This window comes from Dama dama, chromosome 9, assembly GCF_033118175.1.
Source record: "Dama dama isolate Ldn47 chromosome 9, ASM3311817v1, whole genome shotgun sequence".
In the NCBI taxonomy this organism is placed as follows: Eukaryota; Metazoa; Chordata; class Mammalia; order Artiodactyla; family Cervidae; genus Dama; species Dama dama.
Window position 1 is genome coordinate 17,170,497 of NC_083689.1, and position 8,979 is coordinate 17,179,475.

An 8,979-nucleotide genomic window follows, 5' to 3' on the forward strand; every position below is an offset into this window, starting at 1 on the left:
GGATCTTTCTGACCCAGGGATCAAACCCAGGTTTCCTACACTGCAGGCAGATTCTTTACCATCTGAGCCACCAGGGAAGCCTGAAAGTGAAAGTGAAGTCGCTCAGTCCGGTCCGACTCTTTGCGACCCCATGGGGCTGTAGCCTACCAGGCTCCTCTGTCCACGGGATTTTCCAGGCAAGAATACCAGAATAGTTTGCCATTTCCTTCTCCAGGAGATCTTCCCAACCCAGGGATCGAACCCAGGTCTCCTGCATTGTAGGCAGACGCTTTATCGTCTGAGCCACCAGGAAGTCTCTCCAGGGAAGCCTAGGCTTCTGCAAATTAAAGCTTTGTTGCTCCACTCCTTCCCTGAGACAGTTAACTAAGCCTTTCTTCCTGTTGCAGTTGTCTGCTTTAGTAAAGTCATTCAGTAATTACTAACATTTGAAGTAGTGGCTTTTTAAAAAAAATTGACAATCTGAATTACAAAAGCCAATTGTGGGAAGATCTGGAAGAAGACATTTCAAAAGAGAGAAAAGCCAGAGATGCTGATACAAAAGCCTTGAGGCATGAATAAGCTTAGAGTTTGAAGATGAAGGAATCCTCAGTGGTGAAGTCCACCCCTCAGGGTGGATCACAGAGCTCTTTCCAACTCTGCCTTCAGGGACCGGTAGCTTGAACCTATCATCGGAGAATTTACACCTCCAAAATCGACCAAGGTTGGGATTTCCCTGCTGGTCCCATGGTTAGGTGTCTGTGCTCCCAATGCAGAGGGCATGTGTTCCATCCCTGGTGGGGAACTAAGATCACCGCATCTCCAATACTCCACCATGGCTGCTCCCCACCCGCCCCCCGCAAATCCATCAGTGGTACAAATCAGGTCTTTTACTGACTTCCCAGCAAACCATTGCCTCTAATCACTGGTTTTAGGTGAAAGTGTTAGTCGCTCAGTTGTGTTCAACTTTTTGCCACCCCATGGACTGTAGCTCGCCAGGCTCCTCTGTCCATGGGATTTCCGAGGCAAGAATACTGGTGTGGGTAGCCATTCCCTTCTCCAGGGGATCATCCCAACCCAGAGATGGAACCCAGGTCTCCTACACTGCAGGCAGATTCTTTACCGTCTGAGCCACCAGGGAAGACCGCTTCACCTCTACTGTGGTCATAAATCATTATGGCACCTAACTCATGGGTTGGAACAGTTTCTTGACTGACATCAGTAATACGTTATCAGCTCCTATTAGGGTCTGGCACTGTGTTAAGTTATGCTCAGCAAAAACTGTTCTCTTGTAATTGCATTTTTCAGAGCCAAATGGCCTTTCATCATCAAATAATCGCAAGAGTCTTGGATCTCAGTACAGTCATAGGTGAGTGTCACAAATGAGAAGAGCCCCAAATCAAGAAGCCTGGCTTCAGCAGGGGTGTCGGAGGAAGCCACCTGAACAGGTGCTTCTGATGCAAAAATCTAGAAACTGTAGAGACGTACTCATTAGTGTTTCCAAAACAGGATGCAGACAGTATTTTAAATACTATATTTTTTGCTTGGCCAAAAAGTTTGGGTTTTTCTATAAGATGTTATGGAAAAACCCGAATGAACTTTAAAAAATGTATATATTTATTTTTTTATTTATTTGACTGCATTGAGTCTTAGTCACGGCATGTGGGATCTAGTTCCTGACCGTGAATGGAACATGGACCCCTTGCATTGGGAGCTGTGAGTCTTAGCCACTAGGCCACCAGGAAAGTCCCTTGAATGAACTTTTTGGCCAAGCCAAATATTTTAATATGTATTATAAAATATTTCTTGATAGCTCAGTTGGGAAAGAATCCGACTGCAATGCAGGAGACCCCGGTTTGACTCTTGGGTCGGGAAGATCCGCTGGAGAGGGATAGGCTGCCCACTCCAGTATTCTTGGGCTTCCCTGGTGGCTCAGCTAGTAAAGAATCTGCCTGCAATGCAGGAGACCTGGGTTCGATCCCTGAGTGGGGAAGATCCCCTGGAGAAAGGGAAGGCTACCCACTCCAGTATTCTGGCCTGGAAAATCCCATGGACAGAGAAGCCTGGAAGGCTACAACTCATGGGGTCAAAAAGAGTCGGACATGACTGAGCGACTGAACATACACACACATTACAAAATACATCACCAAAAAAAAAAAAAAAAAACTTTGCTGAGTTTAAAAAAAGATCCAATTAAGCGACACTTCTAAGTCGATAGGAGGAGTAGCAACAACCATGAAGATGACCAGAAACGGCTCATTTTGGGAGACTGCTTCCTTGATAAGGGAGTGGTACTCCATAAAGGACGACTATCTCTGCTGTTGGGCATTTGGCCAACCTGGGCTAAGAGAGGTAAGAGGAAAGGCCACATGCTTATCCCACTCAGGGAATTAGCAAGCCAGTAGTTTTCTTCTTTCTGCTGCAGGACTGAAGTGAAGAGAGAGCAATCTGGCTAATGAGGAACTTTGGAGATAACTCTCCAAGGGCCAGAAAAAACAACAACACACAAATCTGTAAACTGCCCCCCTTTCCCCTATCAGTACAATCTTACACTTACAAGACCAGAAAGGAAGATACCTTCTTAGCGAATGCGTCTTATCCGGAAACTGCATGCATGACTGTCTCCTTGAAATTTTCAAGCATCAACTTGTTTTCAACGTCTACCTTCTGGGGAGAAACTCAGCCCCTGCGGTCTTCTATGGGGCCATCCTGGAGATACAGAAACCCTTGTAAGTTCTAGAGGAAAGGGGAAACATTATTATTATTATCCCTATTATCATTATCATTATCACTGTTAGTCTCATTTGGATGTAGTCTTGGGTTAATTAAGCAGGAAATCTAAACAAACGGTTCTCAAAATGTGTCCCTAGGACTGCTCTGGTGGTCCAGGAATTAAGACTCTATGCCTCCACTTCAGGGCCCTCAGGTTCAATCCCTAGTCAGGGAGCTAAGATCTTGCACACTGTGTGGCATGGCTAAAAAAATTAAAAAAATAAAAAAAGAAAGAAATATGTTGGGACTTCCCTGCTGATCCAGTGGCTGAGACTTCATGCTCCCAATGCAGGGGGCCCAGGTTCGATCCCTGGTCAGGGAACTAGGTCCCACATGCTCCAATTAAAGATCTCACACTAAGACCTGGTGCAGCCACATAAATAAATAAATGTGTATGTTTGTGTTAGTTGCTCAGTTGTGTCTGACTTTTTGCAAACCCATGGACTGTAGCCTACCAGGCTCCTCCATCCATGGGATTCTCCAGGCAAGAATACTGGAGTGGGTTGCCATTTCCTTCTCCAGGGGATCTTCGCCACTGCCCCCCCACCACCACCCCCGCCCCAAGGTTCAAGCCAGGTCTCTTACACTGCAGGCAGATTCTTTACACCTGAGCCACCAGGGAATCCCAAAGAAATACATAGAAATAAATAAATATTAGAAAAATAATGTGTCCCATAAATAACATGACCAGCAGCCAGGGCTGGATTTGTGAGTGTATAATCAGAAGGGCCACAGAGGACCCTGCTCTTGGTTGAATGCTCTGCTATCACCGTCTTGACATTTTCTCAACTTGGGGATCCAAATTTTCATTTTGCAGTGGGACCTGAAAATTATGCAGCGGGTTCTACCAGTTGTATCAGTATTACCTGGGGAATTCTTTGAAATGCAGTTTCTCAGACTTCACCTGGAGATGCTGAAACTGGGGTGGCACCCAGCAACCTCTGTTTTAAGAAACCCTCAAGGTGACTCTGACACATGGTCAAGACTGAGAGTCACTGTCTAATGGGCCTCTCGATTTTTCTGGCCTATTCCCAAGTCCCTTGGCACCAGGTTTTCAATTGCTCCTGGCTCTGCTGACCCCCATTCTCTCACCCTGAAATTTTATGGACCAATTTGCTACTCGAAGGAAATCAATACTTCCTAATATTTTCTGAGAATTTCAGGCGGCTCCAACGCATCCCTTTATTTCAGGAAGGGAAGGAGACCTGTGCTATTGACTCTGATGTGATTCTACCAAGAACAGGAGGAGGTAAGATCTGCATCTCCGTGAGTGGTGTTAAATATTTCCTGATCTGCAAAATTCCCTGACTGAGGGAGAAGCCTGAAACAGAAGTGGGGGTGGGGCTGTGTTCCTAAGAACATCCATGAAGTTCAAGTAATGAGGGGGCAGCTGGCTGATTTCTCAAAGCACAGAGGACAAGTGCATGAGTAAGCAAATCAGAAAGAGTTCCTTCAGTACTTATTAATTCATTTATTTTTTAATAGTGACAAAATATAGAAAATAAAATGTACTCGTAACTGTTTTAAGTATGCAGTTAAGTATGGCATTGAGTTCAATTCCATTTTTGTGTAACCATCACCACCATTCATCTCCAGAACAGTTTTCATCTTTCAAAAGTGATTCTTGGTCCCCTTGAAACACTAACCACCACCCACGCCCCCCACCCCCCGCCATTCTGCCATCCTCCCATCCCCTGACAAGCACCCTTCTTCTTTTTTTTTAATTTATAAATTTAAACCTTTCATTTTGTCAGCTTGTTCTTGGTTGCTGAGTCATGTCCGACTCTGCGACACCATAGACTGTAGCCCACAAGGCTCCATGGGATTTCCCAGGAGATTTCCCGGGCAATAATACTGGACTGGGTTGCCATTCCTTCTCCTAAGGATCTCCCCGACCCAGGGATCAAACTTAGATCTCCTGTGTTGGCAGGCAGATTCTTTACCACTGAGCCACCAGAATCACATTTGTTGAAGAGTTACAAATCATTTTTATAATGAAAAGTGTAAATCATAGTACCTTCTTCTAAAAGAAAGGAAAGTTACCAAATATTAGAGAATAACCACAATGGTCTCAGACTTATGATACCAGGAGTTAGAAAATATCATTAGGCTTTTGAGAAATCTTGGTCAAGGAAAATCAAGCAAAAAAAAAGTTAATTTTTTGAAGAGGTTCGTTTACGTGGCTCAAAATTCAAAAGGTACCAAAAACAGTGAAAAATGTCCCTTTTACTCCTGTTTCTTAGCAGTAAAGTCCTCTTTTTGAGGCTAACATTGCACTGATTTTTGTATGGATTCTTGAAGAGAAATTTTATGCACAGATAGACATCTATGTTATCCCTCAACTCTTGTCTGCACACTAGTAATCATACTATTTTTTAACCTAGCAAAATAGCTTGCAGATTGTTCCCCACAGTGCAATAGCGTTAGAATATTTAAAGGAATGGATCAATGATATTATTTTTTACATTGAGATATAAGAGAATCTGAGTTTATAATTTCCAGCAATACCTGAGATTTGCAAATCTGAGCAGGCTCAGTATAAGGTTAACCATAGAGGTAAAAATCCTCTGAGAAAATAAAGTCATCCAACTAGGCTTCAGGGCTTCCCTGTTAGCTCAGCTGGTAAAGAATCTGCCTGCAATGCAGGAGACCCCGCCTCAATTCCTGGGTCAGGAAGATCCTCTGGAGAATGGATAGGTTATCCACTCCAGTATTCTGGCCTGGAGAATTTCACGGACTGTATAGTCCATGGGGTCTCAAAAAGTCAGACATGACTGAGCCACTTTCACTTTCACTTCTTAACCAGGCTTGATCTGTATGAAGAACTGACCAGAATTTAATTATAGATTTTAAAATGCCTTGGGATTTCCCTGGTGGTCCAGTGACTAAACTCTGTGCTCCCAGTGCAGGGGGCCCAGGTTTGATTCCTAGTCTGGCAACCAGATCCCACATACTTCAACTAAGAGTTTGCATGTCACAACTAAAGATCCCAAGTGCTGCAATTAAGACCAGATGCAGCCAAATAAATAAATTAATACTGAGAAAATAAAGTGCTTTGAAGGCATGATGCATGCGTGGGTGCTAAGTTGCTTCAGTCATGTCCGACTCTTTGTGACCCTATGGACTGTAGCCTGCCAGGCTCCTTAGTCTATGGGATTCATGAGGCAGGAATACTGGAGTGGGTTGCCATGCCCTCCTCCAGGGGACCATCCTGACCCAGGGATCAAACCCACATCTCTGACATCTCCTGCATTGGCAGGCGGGTTCTTTACCACTAGCACCACCTGAGAAGCTCATGATGGTTCCTAGAAAAAAAACAATAGCACTTGTTTTCATGTTTTAATTTTAGTATTGGAAAAAAAGTACAGTATTTAGAAATTATTCAAAAATTACTTGGAGAAGGAGGAAATGAGTAGAGGAACTTGAAGGGAAGAATAAAAATTTTTGGCTGCCCTACCCAGCATGCAGGTTCCTAGTTCCCCGACCAGGGGTCAAACCTGTGCCCCTTGGAGTGGAAGCATGGAGTCTTAATTCCTGGACCACCAGGGAAGTCCCTGATATTTTTAGAATTTAAGGCATAGAAGAAAAGTTTCTCTCAAACAAATGATGTCTGTGTATCCATTTCATAGTAACTCATGTCTATATTTTCCAGTACACTCATCAACAACATGGAATCAGAAAACCAGACAGACGTCTCAGAATTCCTCCTCCTGGGCCTCTCTGATAATGCAGACCTGCAGCCCCTCCTGTTTGGCCTCTTCCTGTCCATGTACCTGGTCACCATGCTTGGGAATCTGCTCATCATCCTGGCTGTCAGCTGTGACGTCCACTTCACACAGGCCCATGTACTTCTTCCTCTCCCATGTACTTTGTTGACATCTCTTTCATCCCCACTGTAGTCCCCAGGATGCTGTCGAACATCCAGACAGAGAACAAAGCGGTCACCTATGCAGGCTGCCTCACTCAGGTGTATTTTTTCATGGTTTTCATATGTATGGACAATTTACTCCTGACCATCATGGCCATCTGCCACCCACTGTACCACGTGATCATCAGGAACCCCTGTCTCTGTGGTCTGCTGCTGCCTCTTTCTTTCTTCATTAGCACTCTGAATGCCCTGATCCACAGTCTGACGGTGTTGCAGCTGAGCTTCTGCACAGATTGAATATCCCCCACTTCTGTGAACTTGCTCAGATCCTCAAACTTGCCTGTTCAGATACTTTTATCAATGACATCCTGGTGTATCTGGTGACTAACCTGTTATGTGTTGGTCTTCTCTCAGGCATAATTTTCTCTTACACTCGGATTGTCTCCTTCATTCAGAGAATCCCATCCATTGGTGGGAGGTATAAAGCTTTTTCCCTCTGTGGGTCTCACCTCTCTGTTGTTTTCTTATTTTATGGGACCTGTGTTGGGGTGTACCTTTTTTCTGCAGCAATTCTCTCCCCCCGGAGGAGGGCAGTGGCCTCAGTGGTTACACCGTGATTACTCCAATGATGAACCCCTTCATCTACAGCCTGAGGAACAGAGACTTAAAGGTAGCCTTGAGGAAATCCATCTCCAGAACATTTTCTTTTTCATGATTCTGTCATCAGCTTTTGGTGTGGGCTTCTAGAATGAGTCAAAGAGAATGAAATATTGGGTATGCCAGAATTTCTGGTTCTTCCAAAATTTAATTCTCCTAGTAAAGTGGTTAATCATGGGTTTTCAAGTCAAGTATCTTTGTATTAAATCCTACTATCCTGGGAATTCCCTAGCAGTCCAGTGGTTAGGACTCCATGCTTCCACTTCAAGGGGAATGGGTTTGATCCCTGATCGGAGAACTAAGATCTCCCAGTTTGCTGAAATCCATACTCCCCCCAAAATCCTTCTATCTTGTGTTTTACTACCTGTCATTTATCAAACAACATAACTGAGTTCAGTTTGATATCTATAAAATAGTCAAAATATTACATACTTAATAGTGAAACAGGAAATACATGTGTATAGAAATTTATCTAGATTAAGCACTAGTAAAATCAAATGTGTGATTATCAGGTGCTAACAGAAGTCAATTAATCTCCATAAAGCTGGAGGAAAAAGTCATTATTATCAGATGTGCAGTTCATGTGTTTGTATACTTGTGAACACGCATTTGCTTTAGCATGATATGTTGATAAACCAGTTCTCATTTCATCTGCTTCCTTTTGAGTCATCTTCATTTTCCTCATTTCTGCTGGAATCTATACAGAGAAATTGATTAGAATAAAGTCAATTGAGAATTTTTCTTTCATCCATGAATTATATAGAAGTGTGCTTCTTTGTTTCCAAAAATATGGAGGACTTATTTTTATGCCTTTGTTAGTGGCTTTTAGTATCATTGCATTGTGGCTAGAGAACATACTCTGCACACTTTAAATTCTTTGAAATTTAAGTGTGTTATGCACACTTGTGGTCAAACTTAGTAGATGATCTGTTTGTGCTTAAAGATCATTTCAGCAGTGATCGAGTGCATTTTCTGTATATGCCCACCCGTTAGGTCAATCATGTTGAAATCTGACTTTTTTGTCTCCTTGTATCAATCATGGAGTGATGTATGTTATAATCAGCCAGTGTGATATTGAATTTGACTGTTTCTTTTTTTTAATTTTATTTTTAATTGGAGGATAATCGCTTTGTAATGTCATGTTGGTTCAACAGGGTGAATCAGCTATTTGTTGTTCAGTTGCTAAGTGGTGTCTGATGCTTTGCAACCCCATGGACTGCAGTACCCCAGGCTTCCCTGTCCTTCACTATCTCCCAGAGGCAGATATAAGTATACATGTATCGCCTCTTTCTTGAGCCAAATCACCCCACTCCGCACACACACTGAACTGAATTTGACTATTTCTGCTCATAGTTCAATCATTAGATACTGAGTACAAATTCAGAATTGTTATGTCTTCCTGGTGCATTCAGTCTTTTATCTTTATGAAGCTACCTTTGTTATCCCTGGGTGTATTATTGCACTAAAATCTACTTTGTCTGATAGTGAAAAGTGAAAGTGAAAATGTTAGTTGCTCAGTGGTATCTGACTCTTTGCAGCCCCACAGACTGTAGACCACCAGGCTCCTTTGTCTATGGGATTCTCCAGGCAAAAATCCTGGAGTGGGTTGCCATTTCCTTCTCCAAGGGAAAAATTTTTAGAGGAAAAATTGTAGCCTTAAAAAAGTGTGCTAAAGCTTGGAATTTTATTTAATAAACATAGTAAGG

General features: G+C 43.0%; 1 pseudogene; it reads left to right on the forward strand.

Annotated features, from left to right (window-relative positions):
- The first annotated feature begins 6,416 nt into the window (after nucleotides 1–6,416).
- Nucleotides 6,417–7,331, forward strand: LOC133062749 (olfactory receptor 7G3-like; annotated as a pseudogene).
- The last annotated feature ends 1,648 nt before the right edge of the window (nucleotides 7,332–8,979 follow it).